Here is a 24325-nt window from a genome sequence, read left to right on the forward strand (position 1 = left end):
CGAGATTAAATGATGATTGCTGGCCCCGCAGACCTCGAAAACACAAAACGTAATTTATCGCTTTTTAATGGTAATGCGTCTTCGGCCGCACTCGTGCAGGAAGAGCACGTTTAGCCCAGATAGTTTCTGTTGAAATGTCTCCGTTTTGGCCGAATTAAAAACCGCTATCGGCCCATGATACTTATTGGTCAATTAGCGGTGATTTATTATGTTACATCATCAAATTTTGCTTACGCTATTATATTAACATAATATAATATATTCAAAACAGCAATACAGTGAACCCACGTCATCTGAATTGATGACGCAATATTATAACAAAATTCTAATCTAAATAAAATAATTAAACAAAAATGTTATCCAACAGGTCAATTGAAAAATCCTCGCTCTGACACATAGATGGCGTTACTAGAACTAAATCCATAGATTTTTTTAGTTAACCCTAACCCTCAAAAGATGCGTGTATAAATTTGAGAGCTGTCGGATCATTAGCTTGTGAATTATTGCATTTTGAGTGAAGCAATTTTTTGTTGGGTATTGCGCAAAAAATGGATAAAAAGGAATTTCGCATGTTGATAAAATATTGCTTTTTGAAGGGGAAAAATACAGTTGAGGCTTGATGCCAAGTTGCCGGACACTGCCCCAGGAAAATGCATCCATCAAGCATTGGTATGTTAAGTTTAGACGTAGTGAAATCATTACCGAAGACTGTGAACGCAGTGGACGCCCAAAAGAGGTTGCTACCGACGAAAACATTAAAAAGATTCACAAAATGATTTTGAATGACCGTAAATTGAAATTGAATGAAATAGCAGACGCTCTAAGGATATCAACCGAATGTGTACATCATATCATTCACGAATATTTGGGTATGAGAAAGCTCTGTGTAAAGTGGGCGCTGTGCGAGCTCACTTTTATTCAAGTCACCAAAAACAACGACGAGTTGGTGATTTGGAGCAGTGTTTGAAGATGTTCAAGCGTAATAAGCCCGAGCTTTTGCGTCGATATATGACAATGGATGAAACACGGCTCTACCATTTCACTCCGAAGTCCAATCGACAGTCATCCGAGTGGATTGCACACGATGAACGCGGTCCAAAGCGTAGGAAAGCGCAACAGTCGGGTGGAAATATTATGGCGTCTGTATTTTGGGATGCGCATGAAATAATTTTTATTGACTACCTTGAAAAAAGAAGGACCATCAAGAGCGACTATTACATAGCGTTATTGAACCGTTTGAAGGACGAAATCGCCGAAAACAGTATTATTTCTCTTCACATACATTTTAACCAAATGTTCATGTACACTCTGAACAATAATACACATGCACATAAAGGTTTCACACTCTATAATGCAATTTCCTACAGTTAAAGTATATTAATTATACTGACCTTTAGTTGTTTCCTCTTTCGCTACCCTGTCTTGGTAATTGTCAGCATTATTCAATCATAAACCAACATTCATAAAGTTTTACTCATTCCCTGTCAGTTTTAGAACCATTACTCAAGTGAATTAGATATTCACTGTTTACTTCCAATCTATCAAAAACTTGCTCTCGATTGCATTATTTTTCAATTTCTTCTTCCTTGTATCTGCTTGAGCTCATCCAAACCCAAGGTGTTATTGTCGAAAATGCTTCTTTCCGTAAATCTAGAGAGTTCTCGTTTGAATATCATTCTCGACCTGAATGTCTATTGTAATAATTCTTTGCAATATCTTAAACCAACTCAATTGGATTAAATATACAATGATAGGGCGAAAGATGTAATACTCTTTGGCCATAACGTTCAGCAATCTGATCTACCATGTATGTTTTCTCAGGTTTATTTCTGAAAAAGTAAATTACATAAATTGCAATTAAATATTTCGTTTATATTTATCGAGTGACAATTTGAACTATTTCATTCTTTAACGTGGTTTCTACAAAACTTATTTTATCTATTTTAAGTCATTCCTTAATTGCAGCCTTTGTTAATGCACTCGTTGGGATCTTTTCCATCAGTGATTACCACCAATAATTGATGGTTCCAAGTTTTTTAAAATCTGATTTTCAAACTACTGCAAAAACAAGTTATGATTCGATTTTCCATGGGAGGCACCCTTGGGCTTAGAGGAAAATACTAATTCTGCACCAGAAATAAAACTATTCCGGTTTCCATGAAGAACTATATGTCTACAATGAATTATTAATATATGTTATGACTAACCTTTTACCTTTTTCCATCAACTTTTTTTGTCTTTACTCTTGTTTTTCTTTATTTATTACCATCTTGCCATAGGTGACCTAATATACCATTCTGAAATAGACATGTCTCATCTAAATATACATATAGATATAATAATTCTTCCTTCATTTCGTTATATGTTTTTAAAAATTGTATTTTTTTAATTCATTCGTGGGATACTTTTACACCACTTAAATATTTGATTACCCAACAGTGTATGAAGGGATTTTTTACAATTTTCTGCTATATTTTCATGGCAGTGCATAACAAAGCAACTTCTATAATTATTGCATATACCGGAACAATAGGCTAAACCTATTTTATTTATTTGCCAACTTCACTTGCCATCTTATCTTGACCCAGTATTTCTGTTCTTCAGTTTTTTTCAGCATACTCTTCAATTTACACTCTCACATTATTTTCTTATTCGTCTGTATTTTTTATGTAGATTTCTGAGGTCAAAGCAATTCCTGAAAATATTCCTTCCCCCATTACATTACTTTTTCATCTTCAGTTATTACGTTTCTTTTTTATCATTTAAGCGTCTGTAAGTTTTAGGTCTTCCTTTCTCCCGTTTGCATCTATTGTTTCTATTCTTCGTTTTACTTTTGATCTGATTTTTTGTATGTTTTGTAGTTTGCCTATTTTTTCATTCAGATAATTTCTGCGTACTTTCTTCATCATGCTGAGTATTTTTGGTTTATATATTCCCTTGTTAATATCGCAGGTCAATTTTGTTGCATCATATTGTAATAATATTGCTGTAACAATAGTCTTCATGGTTAATCATTAACCTCGACTTTTGACGATGTGAGCTTAATCTATTTTGAAGTGAAAGGTGAATTGCTATTTGGCCAGGATAAGCTATTAACTAATACAAATGGTGCTAGAAAATTTGGTGAATATGACCGCTGTGGTAGAGTTTCCATTTAAGAATTTCTGTGTATATTTTCACAGATTCTGCATACATCTAACTCAACATCCTCATGTTACAAAAAAATAATTATTCATTATTATTTCTATAACGATAAGTTTGTATAAAATACTTGCATTAAACTTATCAATTTCAATTTATATTCTATAGATATTTTTAGTAATGATTTAGCTCGGTTTGAACTTTCAAGTCCTCATCTTCATATATTTAACCGTCCTCAGGCTTTTTAAATTACTCCCAATAACTTATCAGTCATGTCAACAATAATAAGTCAGTATTATAATTAAGTGAGTACATTATTTCTACAAACCAGGGAAATAAAATTAAAATTCCCCACCAATTACACTTACTCGGTCCAAAACTCAAATAGAAGAAAGCTTGTTGTTATAAAATCACTACCACTGGCGTGTCGAGTCTTTTTATTGGTCATAAAATACTTATGCGAAGACTATATATTAATTTCAAACGTTTAAAATAGATATCAGTATGTTTAACTCAAGATATTGTAATTATATATTAAGTTTATTTTAAAAACTTTCTTAATTATTTTACCATGGGTTAATATAAATTCTCAGAAATTTCATTGATTTTGATCATGAATCAGGCAAAATTAGTGGTATTCTTCAAAATAACAACTGACATGTTATATGATATTAACCGTGACATATTTGAAGAAATATCTAGCGAACTATAAATATATTATATAACATATTTTTATAATTTAGAAATAACACTTATATACTTTACAAAAGTTCATCTAGTTTGGTTTATTTAAATATTCTGATATCCTGCGCGTTCTCCATTTGTTGAATTACTTCCACGTTACTATAATTTAATAACATTCTTTCATGTTTTGCGGCAAAATCATGGATAACTTCCTGGATCTATTTGATTTTGAGGTCATCGTGTAGTTTTTCGATGGTTAAGTTGCGATAATCATTGGTAATTAATCCAAGAACCTTGTTATTAAATAATTAACTGCTGAAAACTGTTAAATGCCCTATAAATTGCTAAATTATCAGTAAAACAAGGTCAACAATATTTTTATAAACAAAAGTAACTCCATTATAAGAAAATCTATAAACATAATAAAACAAATAATTAATTTCTACTTTATTTCTAATTTTATTTAATGAATTTAACGATGTAAACTGTCTATTCTTTCCCGACATATCTCACTGATATTTCAGGCCGTTATGGATATTAATCATGTTAGGTTTAGTGTGTGTGGCCAACTATTGTCCGAAATTATGATTATTTTGTAAGGAAACAGGTGAAAAACGCGAGGAGATTGATGAGGCTCCGGCTACCAGAACGGACAAACATTGTCCATCATTGTCTTGCTACGGGATTTTACCCCTCCGACATCTATATAAATTACAAGGGTTTTAATTTAATTTCTCATTTTGAACTTTATATATTTGTCTCCTAAATTTTGAACAAAATTTTAATTAATTGCCATTTTTTCGGTAAAATGTTTGTATTATAGAAATCAGTTTGAAACGTGTTGAACAATCATTTTTATCCTTGAATAATATTTGTTTTAGCGGCCACAGTTGGTAAATTTGGTTCTAAATAAAGTCGGAAGAACTTAAGTAGTCTGAGTTAATTCGTAATGCAAATTAATTGAACAGTTCAAATATTAATATCGAAAATTATTCCAAACTGGAAGTTTCAAGAAGCTCTCTAAGTAGATTCTGAGTTTTTGACCAAAATTATCCCAAACAATGAAACTTATTTTCATTTTGATGGCTTCGATAATCATCAAAATACTTAAAAAACAAATACATCCATTTCATGTTACTGTTAGTCGTATAGATCATGCGGTCTGACATCATTTGATTTATTTTTATGGGATTGTTTGAAAATTGTCAAATGACTATACCAACAATGCTAGAAGCACCTGCTTATTGATTGAAAAGATTCAACGTTTCATTCAAATCTTTGTGAACTCTAGTAAAAAAAAATGGACGGATATTATGAACGTTACATCAATTAATTAGTTTTGTAAATGATTTTCCATCTTTTCTTTTATATTCAAAATACAGCGTGAAAAGTAAAAAGACAATAAGATCCCAGCCGGCTTGGTTGGCGCAGTTGTAAGGGCGACAAGACGGTCCTCCTGCTGTTGCGAGAGTCACGGGTTCGAATTTTGTTAGGACATGACTACATGGTTATTTACTGACATGGTTTAACATTTGTGATTGTCTTAGGTAAGTGTGCAAACTCCGACAAGGAATATCATCTCAGTCACATCAGTAACCACGCTGGGTAAGGGCGGATATCTTCTGGGATAATCTCCAAAGTTGGTCACTCACCAGTTGGTAGGTTTAATGCCGAGGGCCGTGATTCGGAGCCCTCATTAAACCGTAGGTACTGTCCAAATGAACTGGTAAAAAGGAGATTTTAAAATATACAAAAGAATATAAAAACCAAACATGAACAAAGAATTAAACTATTTATATATCTTAAAAATTAGTTATAATGAATGAGAGAAAAGCGACTTATAGAATAAATAAAATTTGCTAAGTCTTCTTCGAAAAAACTAATATAACATAACAAATATACAAAATAATATATTGCGAAAGATATAGGGTATTTTTTAGAATAATAGATCATTCAATAGCATAAAATGATGTTATTTGGTAGTGAACCTCATCTTACTTTGATATCTCTATTCCATAAAACTTAAGAATGTCCAAATAGAAACATATTACGGCTGGAGTATACATCTCTTCCTAGAAGATCCACAACTGGACTAAAGACTCGAAAATACAGCTTAATAGTTCAAGAACTAACCATGTCCATTTTTTATTTAAGCGAAAACAGAAAAAAATCTATTACTTGAGAGATGCCGAATTTCTCAAGCAGAATCAGGGAAATAACTCAGTATTCATCTCAATGGTAGATTACATTAAGAAAAATGATGTTTCACCAGCCAAAAGCTTAATCAGAGAAAATCAAATTTAATATTAAACAACTGTACTGGTTAGTCAGAATATGATTATAAAGCGTAGAGGATATATAGAGGATTTACTTAAATAGACGAAACTAAGGAAATGTTTTACGTGGTCCAACTAATGCTGGCCACCTGAGACAACTTTTTTGTATCGTACATTTGAATTTCCCTACAAAGGTATTTGATTGGGTAACAAAAAGATACCAACTTTAGTACATCTTATTTAAAAGGATAATACTAAAGTAATATGAAAAAGAAAGAAAAGCAGTAGAGAAATTTTTTTTGATATTTGCCAGGAGATATGTTGTCTTTCAATCAGAAGATACAACGTCCATAAAATAGGTTTTCATAAAAGTTTATTTGGTCTTTACATTTTTTTTTCGTAATGATTGAAAAATTATACTGGCTAAATGGTGATTATGATTCGCTATGGAACTTTCGGCTCTTTTTAGTAAATTTTTCATGACATTCTGCAACATCTGAGGCTGCATTTCTTCAGTTTCGTGACGAATATTGTCTTTAAGATGTTTAGTCCTTTGGAGCTTATTCACATAAACTTTCGATTTTAAAAAACCCCATAAGAAAAAGTCTGGTGCTGTTAGATCCGGAGATCTGACTGGCCATGCTAAATCGCCACTTCGCGTGTGGCTCCATCTTTCTGAAGCCACAAGTCCTTTAGTTCTTGCTCTTCCATTTCAAGCCCAAGAAAAGCTCTATTCATGGCTTGGTACCGTTCAGCTGTAACAGTAATTGCAATACCTCGGTCATTTTCAAAAAAATAGGGTCCAATAATGTTTCCAGCATGAATACTACACCGTTTTTAGTAGATGCAATTATGTTTCATGAATTAATTGAGAATTCTGTGTTCCCCAAAAACCGACTGTTCTGTTTATTGACGTGGTCAGTGAGAAGAAAATGGGCTGAAATAAAATAAGAATCTTCAATTTCACCAGACAATCTTTCATTACTGTACTTAACTGGTTGATAAGGATCTCTCGGTAGCAATTTTTGGACTAATTGAATTTTGTACTAGTTAACATTTTCAAATAAGTTATAAAAATGCGCCTTAAACTACGTACAGAAAAGAAATGTAACTGAGAACCCACGTCTCCGAATTGATGTTTCTGGAAACTCCGCAACACTATTGCATACCAGAGCTACATTTTCAGGGTTAGGAAACGTTCGTTGTCTTCCAGAACGAGACCTGTCTGCTGTCATACCGTACTGTCGAAAGTTCGCATGTGAACGAAAAAATATGGTTTTGTGAGGCACTGGACGAAGTTGTCACTATTTCTACTCGTTCTTGTGGCGTATATTTGTCCATAATAAAATTTGGACATCTACACAACACAACGGTTAAAGCGAAACTGAGCTAAACGTCATATAACCAAGACTTTTGTCTCACCTGTTTATATTGATACTTCCCATTTTTACCAATAGATAACGCCGATCAAAATACATGCAAGCACATAATAAGACAATATCATTGAACGATTTATAATATCAACTATATATAGGTTGAGACATTTCCCCACCTGAACACATTAATTGTTACGATAAACCCGCAGTGTGGAAACAGGAGATTCTTTGTGTCAAGCAATCGTTTGTCACGTCCCTACGCCACGGCAAGATCTCATTGGTCACTGCCAAATTAAAGCAAGTTTATAGAATCCATTAGCGGAACATTCAGTGACATAATCGGCGTGCTATCGAGACACAATAACTTTCGTGTGTCGGCCTTTGATTTACAGCGCTCGACAAGATTGTCGACTGAGCTGGTGCATTTCTTTCACGAGCGAACGACATATATTGCGGAGTATTTCCTTCGATATTTGTCCAGTCCTCCAGTTTTTTTTGGTTTCTTTTTTGTTTCTTCTGTCTGTCCGGTTTTCTTTCTCATATTCCTACGCAATTTACGCTATTGTCAGAGGTTATTTAATTGATACAATGGGTTGAGACATCTGTTTTAATTATTTTGATATTTTTAATACTTCTGCGCTTAACATCGATAGATAAGTTAGTTGTGGAATCTCGTTCAAAAAATATGTCATTACTAAAGTTTAGTTACATAAATATAAACTACAGTGAAGTGAATAAGATGTAGTATATGATTGGCTAGCTGAGCGCAGACACACTTAAATAAAAATATTTTTAACAAAATAATTGAACCGACTTCAAAAAAATAAATAAGGAACTCATTAAAAAGTAAAAAATAAGCCAACTTAGATTTTTAACTCAAAAAAAGACCTTTTAAAATAAGATATGTACATAATAATAAATGTACATAAAAATAATTGGTAGTTGTTAAAATAATATGGTAAATAAATAAATAGATTATGTGTATATAGTAGAATATAAAATACGTGTAGTAGATAGGTTAAATAAGTTTTTTGTTATAATAATACTTGGTTATTACAACGATTATTATGTACATATTTTATTTTAAAACTTTACTTTTGTTGTTAAAATTCTATGTTTCATTATTTCTTACTTTTTAGTGATTATTTTATCTACTTTTGAAAGTTGGTTCAATTTTTTTGTTAAAAATTATTAAAAGTATTACAGTGGTTAGACCAAGTAAAAGTACAGCCCGTATAAGGAAAAATAAATAAGAAGCAATGATTGGAAATAAGAAACGTTTCCGGCCCTCGGGTCCGCTACCTAGTCTAGATGATTTGACTAACATTGCAATCAAACTAGAACAAAATAAATTGCTGCCCTCTTGGGAATCGAATCCGCGTGTATGTATATATATATAACATTTCAATTTAGTTTATGTTTAATGTTTTTATTTTTTATGCTCATATTTCATATGTTCTCATAAAATTAATTTAACCAAAGATATTGTTTCTCTTGAAAAAAATTAAAAATGCGAAAAAATGTTCAAGTTGTTGGGGTTTTGTCAGTATATGTTTTCATGCTAAGCGTCAATCGAAATTAATTCCTAGACATGTAACATTGTCTGCTTGCGGGAGTTTATAATTATTCATTTATTACTTACGGACAAGTCCTTCTACAAACAGTGACTGTCAAATGGGTAGATTTTGTCTTATTTGCTTTGATACGCCATGTTTTCAACCACAATTCGAGTTTGTTTGCCACTGTATCGTCAGCACATTTAACATGCAGTCCAGTGTGCCACACCTTGTCGAAAGCTTGATATATATCGAGAAATGTTAATTTCAGTTTTTGTTAGGTAGACTAATTCCGTGATTATTTCGGCAGCAAAATTGATGGTGTGGAATAATATTTCTCTCTTCTGTGATTCTTTCGAGTCTCTTAATGTAGAGTTTTTCAAAAACTTTGAACATCACAGGTAACTGACATATAGGACGATAGGAAGAGACGTCTTCATATGTTTTTCATAGTTTAACTTATTTAACAGTAATTTTCTTATGTGGCAGATCCATTTGATAAGAAAGTCTTCTATCTTATTTCAGACGGGTATGGATTAAATACTATTTTTAAGTGTGTTTAAGGAAAACTTTCGCTTTATTTTTATTATTCTTATCCTAGGTACTCTTATCAAATCTAAGGGGTGGATTATGTTGTTGAGGTTTTTAAATATTTTCTCTTACATCCTGCCTGAAAGTTGGAAAAGTAGCGACTATCCATCGGCAGTACTTTGAATAAAAAAAATTAAAACTAATGCAACAGATTAATTGAAAAGTCCCCGGCCGGGCCATGTACATCATATCATTCACGAAAATTTGGGTATGAGAAAGCTTTGTGTAAAGTGGGTGCCGCGCGAGCACAATTGACCAAAAACAACGACGACTTAATGATTCGAAGCAGTGTTTGAAGATGATCAAGCGTAATAAACCCGAGTTTTTGCATCGATATATGACAGTGGACGAAACATGGCTCTATCATTTCACTCTGAAATCCAATCGACAGTCATCCGAGTGGACTTCACACGATGAACCCGCTCCAAAGCGTCGGAAAACGCAACAGTCGACTGGCAAGGTTATGGCGTCTGTACTTTGGGATGTGCATGGAATAATTTTCATTAGCTACCTCGGAAAAGGAAGGACCATCAATAGTGACTACTATATAGCGTTATTGGACCGTTTGAAGGACGAAATCGCTGAAAAACGGCCGCATTTGCAGAAAAAGAAAGTGCTGCTTTACTAAAACAATGCACCGTGTCACAAGTCAGTGAAAACGATGTCAAAAATCCATCAATTGGGCTTCGAATTGCTTTCCCAACCACCTTATTCTCCATTTTGGCTTCCAGCTACTATTTCCTGTTCTCAGATTTCACAAGAATGTTCGCTGGGAAGAAATATCCGTCGAATGAAGGGGTGATCACCGAAACTGACGCCTATTTTGAAGTAAAGGACAAATCGTACTATAAAAATGTTATCGAGAAGTTGGAGGGTCGCTACAATCAGTGTATCACCCTTGAAGGGAATTATGTTGAATAAAAAAACTAATTTTGCCAAAAAATATGTTTTACTATGGTAGGCCGGGGACTTTTCAATTGACCTGTTAAAGGCCTAATATATAATGTTGAATATAAGATATAATTATTGCCTATTGACCAGATTGTTGAACCACGAGAGAGCAAAATACAAAAAATTGTATTCTTGAATATATAAAAATCCTTTCTATCAATTACGACAGTAAATATTAACCTCCTAAAAATTACTATTATAAAAGATATAAACGAAACTTCGGAAGGGTCTTGGTACCAATTAAAACACAATAGAAAAAAATCTAAGATATATATGCAGACCGCAACAAAAACTTCACTTCCCTCCCATTCCGGAAGAGTTTGTCAGTTAATTAGGCCAGATGCGAACCGGCGTATTAATAAAACATTTAAAACGTTTAAAATACAAATTAAAATAGCCGATTTCACGACGCCACAATGGGAATATCGATATGAAATAATGTTTCACAAACAATTAAACACTGTGTAAAAACACGAGGTAGATAAGGCAGATAAGGATCGCCGCGCTGGATGTATTTATAAGGTTCGTACCGGGTCGGCCGACACATGGTCGGTGATCAGGTGGATACGGAGGGGTCTTCGAGACGTCGTGGACGGTTCGAAGCATTTAAATATGACGACAATCATATCCGGCCGGCGGAATTGATGATGATGAGCGGTATTTCGAATTAGTTATCATAATATTAGAATAAAATCTCCATTCGCGGTTGTTCTTCAGGTGACCCGGGGAGGGTTTCGCCCGGCCAAGGTTGTTTGCCTAATAAATGGTTCATTTAGACTACAACATGGACCATAACTGTGCAAGATGCCTGAAGGAAAGTCAGTTCATGAAACAGTGTTTTACCGTCCAATATTACTATTGCCGATAATGTTCAAATTATTTGAAAAAGTTCTATTTTTTAATTAATCTCCTAGAACGTCAACAATCTGCCCGTGGGCAATAAGTTTTATTATATGATTTCAGTTACATAATATAACTATCCTGACATATAGATATCACTTATATGTGATATTACTGATGAACTTATAATCTAAATCTTATTCTAGATACTATTCTAACTTATTCTAACTATTTATATTAACTTATTCTAGAGATTATTAAATTTCACTCTATGTGTCTATTAATCAGTTCGTATGGTAGTTTGCGTTTGAGCCTACACACTTCACTATCATCGCGCACATTTAACTGTTTGGCGAGTGCATTCGGATGCACCAATAGTCTTCCAAAGTACTTTGCACTGATACTTTGAACCCACCCTTTTTGACTACCCTTTGTTTTGACCAACATAATACAATGTCAACTGATACTTTAATCGTCTTAAAATTTTAAAGAATTGGAAGTCAAATTTTTTAAAAAAGTAATAGCAAAGTAAAAATTTAATTCATCAGAATGTATAGTCCATCCAAAATAACAGTGATGTGAGTCAACAAAATTTATGATGTTTGCATCTACTTTGATTTTTAGTTTATTTTGGATTTAATATATAATATTTATTTTAGTGTAAATAAAATAATTAAACGAAAATAATGTTATCAAATATAATTTATATTATAGTACATCTAATGCATTTGTTATCGAAGGACTTAAACTACAGTTACAATGGTTTTTAGGTTATAGTTGTTTAATTATATCTACGTTGAATTCTGCTCAATACCACCTATGAGGTAAAGTTCTATGTGCGTTTCTTTATGTAGTGGTATCCCCTGGTAAATTTCTTCTTCTGTGTCTCTGGTGAAGTACATCTAAACTGAAGGTGTTATTGTAGATTTTTTTTCCAAGAACCAAAGCCTTCGACAAGGTCTGGCACGATGGTTTAATCAGAAGCTCTCAGAAGACCTAACCGCTCTCATCATCTCAAGTCCTACCAGATCGTCCAGGACAGATCTTTCCAGGTCAAGATCAGGAAAATACTTTCCAGTCGAAAACAAATCGATGGTGGCGTATCTCAAGGGTCCCCACTGGCCCCAGCCTTATTTAAGCTTTTTATTTCAGATCTGCCGAGAAAAGAGTTTTACGCTGACGACTCTGCTTTCTTTACGGCCGCTTATACTTTCGAAGTTACAACTAATGAACGTTTACAGAAGCAGCTCGATCATGCGGCCAAGTGGTTCAAATTGTGGAGGTTGCATAATAGCCAACCTGGTGAAACGGCTTCAAGTTTTCCAAAATGTGCTCCTCGGGGGAATCTTAAACGCTCCATAGTTTGTCAGAAATAATTAAATTCATAGAGAAACTGACACTGCAGCAATCAAGCACTTCATATCTCAATAATTCCACAAACAACAACTCAGCTCAAGTTCTTCGGAAAACGCGCTTGTTCGCGAGCTGGTCGATATGCTGGGAGCTTATCACCGCGTCACAGCTAACCTACTCCCCTTTTCCAGGCTGAAACGACCTCATCTGTCGCTGCAGTCATAATTTTTGCCTCCGTACGACAGTATCCAGTCGTGTGTTAACTCAAGTTCGCGAATCAATAGAATCGCCGGGCCCTCGTGCCCAATAACGGCTGCCCGATCAGCGGGTGCCAATATCTCCAAATTTAATGCTTAGCAGTAGCGATCCACAGGTGTCAACTATGAGGCGGTTTCGGTTTAGTGTATTGGTAAGCTCAAAGGCAGATAACCCAGTCCAACTTGTCACTCCAGGGCAACTTTTGTCTCCGAGACCAGGTATGCGTCATGCATTCCACCGCCTGGTTTTAGGCCAGACCAAAAAAAAAGTTTCCCTTTGGTGAATATAACATTATATTATTTTTAAACTTTTGGGAAATTTTGACCACAGTGCCGTACATAGTGACCATATATTAATATTCAGTGCAGCTGTAACATGATAAAAATACTTGCAATAAACACGCTTGCAATTTAACATTAGTAGTATCACTCATTAATAGTATAAATACTCATCACTCTAACGCATTTTACTGTTTCCTATTATCTTTTTCTTGATCGAAGCAACCGATTAGAGCCGCAATGTATTTCTGACTCTGAATCAAGCAAAATGCCAAACAAATTTTTGCCATCTTAACACCTCTAATTATTATCGCTAATGTTTTGAAGAATTTCGCAAACATTAGAAAACCTGGCGAATTTTATTTTACCTGATTCAATTATGTGTCCAGATGGATGAGACAGCATTGTATCTCTTTTTAATTAGATGAAAATGGCGTTTTTTTATTTTTTACAAAGTAGGCTACTCATAATGCATGTTATTAATATAGTTACTTTCATATTCTTTTTTTTATATTTTAAAGTCTCCTTTTACTAACTAGGATTTGATCTGGACTGGGCCTACAGATTAACGCGGGCACGGAACCACGGTTCTATGCATTAAGCCTGATGACTGGCGGGATTTGACTGGCGAGTGACCAACTTAGAAATCATTCAAGAAGACATCTGGTCTTACCCAGCCTGCATTTTGCACTCTTGTCTAGGATAATCACAAACATAAATTTACGACCATGCCCCAGCATGAACAGTAGGTGGATCGTCATTTCGCCTTTACCACTGCGCCAACCAAGCCGGCACTTTTTTATTCCGTATTTATATATTTAGATAAACATTATTCTTAGATTGGTGATGTTGATTTTTTTATATCGTTTCGTGTTAACTAGCTCTCCCTTAGCCTTAGATTACGATGGATATTGTTGGCCAGGTCTTGTCCCTGATGGCAAGAAATAATAAGTGTCGTTAAAACGCAGTTAAATTTATAAAATACGCGTACGAAACTAGGACATTGTTACAATTTTTGGTATTTATCGACAAGCTGTGTAAGTGGGTGCACTTATATAGGCAGATGTTGCCTTAGGGAAGGTGTTAAAATTGCAAGTAACTAATATCTCGTTAAGTTCGCATCGATATGGTTACCAAACGGGGGTAATAAAAATGCGTTTAATTTTTTTTTTCCGTTCCATATTGACGGCGTTGCGGAAAATAATAAATGACTTAATTGCCATCACAAGGTGTACTTTATAACTCTTTTTCTGCTTCCTTCTCGCGACATAGCGATTGTTTTAAATTACTTTTTACATTAAACAAACATATTTACTGCCATTAATTATCACTTTTCGCTTGTCATATACATAAGATTCTCTACAGCGCGTACCTTGGTGGGATTACGGTTTCTTTCAATTTGTTACATTATTATTTCTGGTAAAATTAATAATATATTTTGTTCCTAATCTAAAAATAATATCTTTTGATTTTTGTCTTTGATTTTCTAATGATTTTGAAAGGTTTTGCTCTCATTTCTGCTTTTATTCTTATTCTTTCCACAATAGTCAAGGCAATGGGAAGATGCTGATAATTATAATTGCTTATAGGCAACTAAAATTAAAATGGAATTGTATTGGAAATTATTTTAACTATATATTAGAAGAAGAAGTTGAAAATAGCGAAAAGGAAATGGATAATTAGTTTTGAGCCAAACCAGTGTTATTTCTTGCTTATAATTGCAAAAAAATGCGATTTGAAAGAATCATTCCCGACGTAATTTCCATCTTGCAAATGAAACAGTATCCAAGAGAAGTAAATACGTTTTTAGTAAATAAATATAGCAGTATATAATAAACAATACGTTCAATATATAATAAATGATAATTACAATTAGAAGCTGCATCAGACTAACTATTCAGTGAAAGAGAAAATGCAACTCTATGAGATTTTTTAATATCTAGTCTGTTTACGCCCTGTAGTTTATTGAGAAAAAAAAATTTAAAACTTAGAGTTAGTGTAAATAAATATGAGAAAAGAAAATTGCTCTTGATGGATTATTGAACATCAACAAATTGATGCTGATTTTTCGAGCAAAACCATTCAATGAATCAAGAAGGTTATTCAACGCTGCATTAATGAAGTCCCGCTACCAAAATAGTGCATATATGCCACCTGTATCTTTTCTCTACATAACTCAAGTTTTTTATAAGAATTATTTGAATAAAGTTAAAAAAAAGAATATGAACATTCTGAAAAAATACGAGGAGTTATAACTAAACTTGAAGAAATTATAACAGTTACATTAACAATGACACAGAATTTTAGCAGCAGGGAAGAATGAAGATGTATTTTATTTATACAGGAAATTGAAGCAACTGGCGATAAAATAATAAACTGTAACAAACAATAGAAAATAAAACTGAACAATGTAGTTTAAATATGTTTCTATCAACTTCATCAACAAAAGACTAAACATGCCACTATTTTTGAATTTAAATAATATTACTATACTTACATTCCTTTGCTATTATTTATATGTGTCTAGTTCTAATCAACAATAACTTTTATAGCTTCTCCATTTACTTCCTTTGAAAAACATATGATATTTGTACTTCTAATTCATTTTGATGATTCTAATGTCGGCTGAGCATCTGCTGATTCCAATATTTATCTTGTAGCCATATTTTCCATTTCGATAGGTTAAGGGATATCATCTGTGAATATGCATATATTATATTAATTAAAGAATTTATATTAAAGTTACAATTAGGAATTGCATGTTGGTTAAGCAATGTTATTCCACATTTGAGTCGGTCTGAAATGTAAATAATAAACCTTGCTGTTCGAAAACTTCATGTAATAAATCATAAAGGTTTCCTGAAGATTATTATTATTTACTATTAAAATCCATCTCTGCGCTACAGCAACAAATTTTCGTACAATTATACACAAATATAGAAAACAAATATAACCTGTCATAATATTGCAAATCGAAAGAAATAAAAAGAATCTGTAATATTTTTACCATTCGGCATTTCCATGCCGAAGGTCCCATTCTATATTTCTATGTTTTGTGTATAAAACCTATCAAAAAATATCTAGATTTTTATTAGATATAAATCGTGCTAAAGTATTAAACGGTCAGTGCTGACAATTTATCTTCAATGTTTAATAATTAATTATAATTATATATTACTTATTCTAATCGCGATGTGATAATAGTGGCTGGTAGTTTATATCAGTATTTATATTTTTGATCATAAAATTAATTTACGAACGCATCCATAAATAGTTGACAACCAAAAATAATCATAGAGAAGTAGAGGTTTAATTTCACAGGAAATTTTGGTGAAATGTTTCGCGACGTCCAACATCTAGATGTCGCTACTTTTAACTTATTACTTGCACTAATCTGGATTGGATCTGATTGGCTCACTTTGTTTCTATGGTATGTTTGTTGTTTATTTATTTTGAGCGCCATTACAGATGGAATAGTGCGTTTAGAGATTAAATTATTAGTTCATTAGTATATATAAGTCGGTAGTACAAAAAGTAAAGCGAATTATCGGTCTAGGAAGTGTTGTGTACCCAGATGCACAGATAGCAAAGAAATGCAGAATCGTTTTCGTTCGAAAAAGTATTTGGCTGTCATTAAAAAATAGTTGATAATGTTAAAAATCCCAAACCGATTTGATTAAGTATCAAAGACAATTTATGGTCGTTACAACATGTTTTGTTGTTGTTAGTTGGGGTAAGTTTATACATATATATATAAATATCAAATATTTATTTTTTTAATTTTAGAAATTAAACCCCTTCCGAAAAACGGTACGCAAATGGCTATATACTTTTCTTCTTGGATCAATAGTTGCAGCTCCAATAAAATAATAGCCCCTGAATGCAAATATATTAAGAGAGGATTAACCGATATACGATACACGAGAAATTTTGGTGTAAAATGTACTGCCCATGTAAGAAAAAATTTGTTAAAGTATCATCAATTTAATAACTATCTTGAGGGGTTCATTAAAGAAAAAAAATTAAATTATCCAAATAAATATATTGTCTTAAGCCTACTTAACCAAGATGGTTTGCTTTGAATTTAACTCATGGATTCGGGAATTTACATCCTCGGCTAGTATGTATTACAAATCATTAGAGGCTCTCAACATAATTTAATTTTAATCATCTCACTGGCCTTTACATAATTGTGAACAGGATGAACATGAGGGCTCTAAATATTTACATTCTATACTAACCGGGGATGAAATGAAAATACTGTCAGTAGGTCTTTGAGCAATCTCTTATCATTCTCTTTTATTTTATTCAGTGATTTTGCCACGTCGATAATATAGCAAAATTTTTCTCAAATGTTTAAAAAAAAGTAAATTTAAAACCCTTCAATTGTACATTCCATAATGATGTTTCCGATAAAATATTAAAAGTAATAACAAGGTACACTATATACTTTTGAGTAAAACAGGTGAACAGAATTTTAATAGGGGAAGGCTTAAAGTTTGAAAACATTTGACAAAAAGACATAACTCTGATAGATTCTATTACATTTATGGCACTAAACAAATATCAAAAATGTACATTATATATTAATATTTATTTATTGTTTTAGATTATATTTATATTTATTTATTTTTACATATTATATTTTTATTTGTATTTTATTTAATAAATTTGTTTCAGAAAAAATTTTTTATTTAAATTTCGTCAATTAAACATGACGTGACCCAAACATTACTAATGAGCCAATCAAATGTTTTGACAGTAAAATATTTCTCCTACAAGTGCTTATAATGGAGATTTAAATTGATCGATCAAATTACTTGAATGTCCCATAATGGCGCCCTCTGGATGCTGGGAAAAGCAAAATTTTGCGCCAAAGTTCCTATTGAGTTACATCTCTATTACTCTATAAAAATAATGTCGATCTTTTGTGACTGTGAAATTATTGATGACAGTAACAGTGATACTTTGTCTGGGATAACAATATTGTTGATTTTAATATTTCAGTCGCAATTATTCCATATTTTTACATCATTTAAACCTTCCTTGGATTTTTACAAGTATTTTAAAACCGAAATTAGCCAATTCGGTTTAACCGTTCTCGAGCTTTAACAAGACTAACAAACAGCAATTATCATACTTGCAACATAGGCGAGATATAGATTTTTGTCTATTCTTCCGTTATTAACGCTTCTAAGGATTAACTTAGTATTTATAGTACTAGTGATATAAGTGAATAATCGGAGTGCTAAGAAATAATAGTTGACGAGCCAAAAAAATATAAAGGTGCAGAAAAACCTCCTTAGAAAATAGGAGTATAGAAAAAACAACAGGTCTATTCGCCGCGCGATCCGTATCTGCCGATTAGATATGGATCGCGTTGGCCGTTTAATAAGTACATCTGTTTCCAAGACGCCCTCCGACTTTTCGAGTCTGTCAATATTAACGTCGCTCTTACAGGAAGAGGGAGCGAATTATTAACTGCCGCCTGCCCGCTCGAGGAGTCGAGGGGTTCGGCTCGAAAATTAGGGGTGTATATAAATTTCTTTACAACTTAGTGCCTAATTATTTCTACCGTTCGGGCGTCCTCGGAATCCGCCTGAATTAGTTGGTATTTAGTTTTCCATTTATCATTCGACAAGAGGCGCCCGGAGCGCTACTTGTTCTTCTTTTTCGACGGCACGCATTATCACTATAATTTGATATTTATTACGGCATGATAAATTGATAAGTATTAAGGCTGTTGGGGAATATTATTTATGAGTAAATAATTTTTGATCGCTGTTGGAACCACGCAGCTTTTATTGAATATCATTTTATTCATCGCTAAAGGGTGTTTCGCTTTTTGTTACTTTTCAGAATTTTTTCCTTTACCAACTAGAATTTATCTTTACTGGACCTCTATTGTTTAACGTGGTCTCCGAACCATCCGGTCTTACCCAGCCTGGTTACTGGCGTAACTGGGATCTTTTTCCTTGTCGGATTTTACAGTCTTGCTTTTTGAACAGTCATAAATGTAAACAAATTTATTTTTTGCCTACATTCGGCGATATTGTCGTAGTCGAAACAAGATGGTGTCATTTGTTATCTAATATCTAATATAAGATCTAATATATGATTGGTTAGTTAAGCGCAGACGCCCTTAAATAAGAACTTGTTACTTACTTTTCTTTTTTCTTATCGTATGGTCTTCAATTGGTGTAGTGCTTTCAACGGCGCTCCTCATGAAGTTTCAACGTTTCTTGTAGGAGTTCAATAAACGCCACATGGTAATTTGACCTCTTCGGTACGAGGTCTCTTCTTAACCATGTGGGGGATACGAAATACTTTAAATTAATGTTATTGAATGGAAAGATCTGACTCTGCGTGCTGGCTGCTAGACCCTCATAGGCTCTGACTCAATGACTTTCTTAAACGGTCATACGGCAGCTAACGGGTGGGGCATATAGACGACGAATTGGATTTTATGACAACAACATATCACAGTAGAAAAAATGTTCTACCATGAAAATGTCCCAGTTCTAAAATGTCCTCTGAGCGTTTTATAAACGTATGGAACTTCCTTACAACCAGCAATCTTTCTTTGGTAGGCGCCTAGTCTAGACCGCTAACTAAGTTAGCTAGCTAACCTTGTTCATCTAGTAGCATCTATGCACTCTGCGGTACCCATTCCATATTCTAATCAAATGTAGCTGCGTATACATCTTATTTTGAATAACTGTTTTGAATTAAACATAATCTTTTTAATAGCTTTACAACTAGTATCCATCCATTATGATTTATATGATGATATGTTGTAGTTATGTCAATTTACGCCGCTTTTACTTAGTCTCTTTTATAAAAATTTCTAGGTTTTGGGCATCTTTAGTGGTTGAGCCTGTGTTTTCATGGATTTGAAGATCGGTTTTGCATTTCTTGTCGATAATTTTGATCTCCTTTTGCTTCTCTATGTATTAGAAGGAATATTACAGAGTACTGCCCTACGTACATTGCCCTGTAATGTTTTAATTATTAATTTAGTGCCAATCCTAGAGCAATTTAACAAGCACTTAGTCTATAACATACCATGTAGTACTGATCGGATGCAATATTTGATTATTATTAAAATTATCTATTAACTTTTCAGATTTTCTTGAGATAAGGCAATATTGTTGCAATAATACCAATTTTTCAGTTACTTGAAATTTTTTTATGGATAGCTTTTGGTTCTGGTGCACTGTTAAAAGTATTGTGTTACTAATATACAGTAATTTTACACATTTTGTGGTTTAGTTTTAAATTCTAATTCCTAAGAATTTGCTAGATAATTAATCTTTGCTTTGATTTTATAATTCCTGAGCTTTTAGGATACTTCTGATCTATTTTTATCTTTTTTAATGTCGAAGTAATATCCAATTTTACATGTTCATCGTTCTTTTAATGAGGAATAATATCTCTAAACTTCGTAACACAATACTTTTAGCAATCCACCAGAACCAAAAGCGGTCTATAAAAAAACTTGTAGTAGTTCTAAACACACTAAGAAATACTTATTGTTTATCGGGAAGATTGCTCAACCACTAAGGGTAAAAATTAAAAAGAATTCTTTGTCGAAGAAACCTTTCGAACATGATTGAATCGTACCAATTAAGAAATCATCTTTCCTGAATGGTATATCGAAGATTCCCTATAATGAGTGTGTAATATCTCATATTTTATTCGTAAAGTGCTACGGGCACCTTTACCAACGAAGCCTGACTTTTAAATGCATCAAATATGTAAATGCCTATTTGTTTATCAATCATTCCAAATTAGTTCTCATTGATTGATCCGGACGGGGCTGATTGATATTGATCGGTGATGGTTTGGGGAGTGGTTTCGAATATTTATCATCATCGGGTCGGAGTTTCGATCGTCCTCTCCGACGCTCCCGGGCCGATGGGCTTTGATCGATTGCACTCATCTCGGTTACCTCTTAATTTGTAACGCGGATTTTTATTCCGCGTCTTGGTTCCTTGCCTCGTTCTTGATATCATCAGTTTTAAGTTGGTGTAACTGTATTTAATTATAATATAATATTATAAACGATAATCTAAAGTGCAAAAATAAAAAGGACCACCTGGTCAAGCATCAATATCAACGGCAAAGTCGAATATCGATGGTTCCAAGCTAATGCTCTGTATTTGGTCAGATTATCTTGATGTGGTATACTGTACGCGCTAAAATTTAACGAAATCGTCAATGGGGATCGCCGTCGGCTACAATTGATGGGTTTGAGCGGAACGCTGTTCGAAAAAAATCCGGAATACGAGCAAAGACATAACAATATTATTCTTCAACATAACAATGCTCGACTACATGTTGAAAACCGGTGAGAACATATTTGAAAACATTAAAATTACTGCTTGTTCCCGTATATGGATCGGAAGCTTTCGGAGTGGCGCTTCACTTCTTACGAAGATGCTTCAAAAGATACATCGTTTTTTCGAGATGGAAATGTTCGGTCTTAATTTTAGCTGAACTGGTTTAGTCTAATTTAATTTTAACAATTTACAAGATAAATTAATTAAAAACTTAAATTAAATTAATTCAATTGAACTGAAAACTTATTTGAGGTTCGAACATTTGGAGTGACCCCAGGTGAATCGGACATAGACCTGGTGATGAAGTAGTACCAGGGTTTAGTTACAAGGAATAATGGTGGGTTTCGCACGTGTCTATATGTGTGTGTGCTGAATGATAATCAGGACAAAGAACTGAACGGGCACAGTCGTCAAACAGTCAGGTCCTTTCACAGTCCAAGTATGAAGTATTATTACTTAACATTCATTGATTTGGAAAAGGCATTTGATAGAGTATGACGGGAAAAACTATGGGTTATATTAAGAAAATGAGTTGTAAGTAATAAATTTGTAAGAAGGAAGAAAACAGGATACATATTAATACCATAATTGCAGACAATGAGAAACCAAGTAAGACTAAAACAAGCCAAACAGACAAAAAGACGTACATATTAGGTATGAAAAAATGGAAAAAATGAAATAGCAAAAACAATGTACTAAAAAAAATCTAAACGCCAAAAACTCAGTATTCTATTCAATTTATTCATAAACAAACTTACACAGATTTTTATTTAAATCTTCAATCGCTCCAACCAGTAAAATTTAATTCCTGGCAAAGACGCTCATATAAGAAACAAAAAGAACTGAAAAAATTAGGGATAATACTAGTTCAAAGTGATTATCGATGGAAGCAAGAAACATAAGAGAAAAGTTCTGCGATGAATACTCTTACGATATGTTATAACAGAAATACGTCTATAGAAGTGCTTGACAGATTCAGGGTTGTTAAAATGTAAAAATGTTTACTTAAAATACTAAAAAAAGTTAAATAATATAACTGTAACAAAGTCTACATATAACAAACCAAAAAAATAATATATGTATGACAAGCCTCTGAATGTCGCCGAGAAAAACAAAAATGTTTCCACTTCAATCTTACCAATATATTCATTCAGTCTAGGTTTTCTGCATTTTTTACACTTTGTATACTATTTATTCCTGTCTTGAATATCTTGAAAAGGGGCTTCAACTTCAGCAATCACTTCTTCATTTGAGTCAAACTTTAAACAAGATTTTACACCTAGAAAATATCTTAAAGAAGTGGAATAAGATAATATGAAATTATAATGAAAAAAAGTAATGGTAATAGGTGAGCCAAAAGCAGTAAATATACAAACTGTGGATCTAAAATAGAATGGGTAAATACATTTAAATATCTGAGTATGGAAATCGAGAATAATGGAAGCCAGGAGGTAGAGATGAATGCCACAATTGGAAAAACCATAAATTATACTTCGTCATAAAAACAAAATTCTTTAATAAGAAAGAAAGAGAGAAAACTAAAATGGAAGTCTACAAAACAATTTATAGAATAATTCTAGCAATTAGTTACAAGATATGGGTGTTGTCAAGGAGAGATAAAAATGAGAAATAGCTCATATTAAACATAAATAAACATAATTAAAAGTTACTGAATCTAGCTAAAATATTGTGAATTAAACATTTCAGGGATATTTAAACATTTTTACTTTATTGGTTTTTTAGTTTTTAAGTTTTACAACTTAATAAATTATTCACCTGACTCTTGTCATAATTAATGCTCTGAAAGATGACTCCTATTTCCATTTCATTGATGACTTGAAGAACATTTATTAAATACCATACCAGTTGAAAATATTGATATTTTAATCAAATTTCAAGCTACATTCAAATTATAATGATTTAAATGAAAGAATATTAACCTGTTTCTTTCCTTTCTAGAAAATTATTTAAACGTAAAATGATAACCGTTTTCGCGTTATAAGATCTTTGCTGCTAGGTATTATATGTTAAAATATAGTCATAATACTATTTTATATCATGAATAGTTTAAAATTTTTTGCGAATCAACATAACATTAATGTTTCTTGAAAAGCGCCAGCCAATTCACCATTGCCTCCTAATTTTTAGCTCTGCTCGCATTTTGGAGCACAATATCTTATTGTGGACATGATACTTCCTCCTGACAGCTTCTGCAAAATAAAGAAGTATCTGCTCAAATTGTAAACGCTCCGTTTCATTCTCATAGATTATGAAGAAGTTATTTATTTTACACTAGCAAATAAAACATAAAAACAATGATAAAGTAGCAATATTTCATGAAAGCTTGCTTCATTAGGTGAAGAAGCCTAAAATATTATAGTGGTTTTTCCCGAAACATCCCAACTAACGATAATGGATGTCCTGCGTTTAAAAACGGACTAAGAAACTAGGAAAAAATTATTTCTATAACGTTACATTGTTTTGACTATAATCGATTTTTGTAGATTCTATGGAAAAGAACAGCAAGTGGATGTGTGAGTATGTGTGTGACCTGGATAAAAATTAATGCCATGTAACGTTATACTGCAGTGGAACTGGAAAAGATCGTTCAGGTTTGAACCGCTTTCCCTGATAAGCCCACCGAGGCGGCCCACACGCGAAACTATTATTAATATTAAT

This window comes from Rhynchophorus ferrugineus, unplaced genomic scaffold (assembly GCF_030347505.1).
Source record: "Rhynchophorus ferrugineus isolate W39M unplaced genomic scaffold, kcgeb_rfMv2 rfM2, whole genome shotgun sequence".
In the NCBI taxonomy this organism is placed as follows: Eukaryota; Metazoa; Arthropoda; class Insecta; order Coleoptera; family Curculionidae; genus Rhynchophorus; species Rhynchophorus ferrugineus.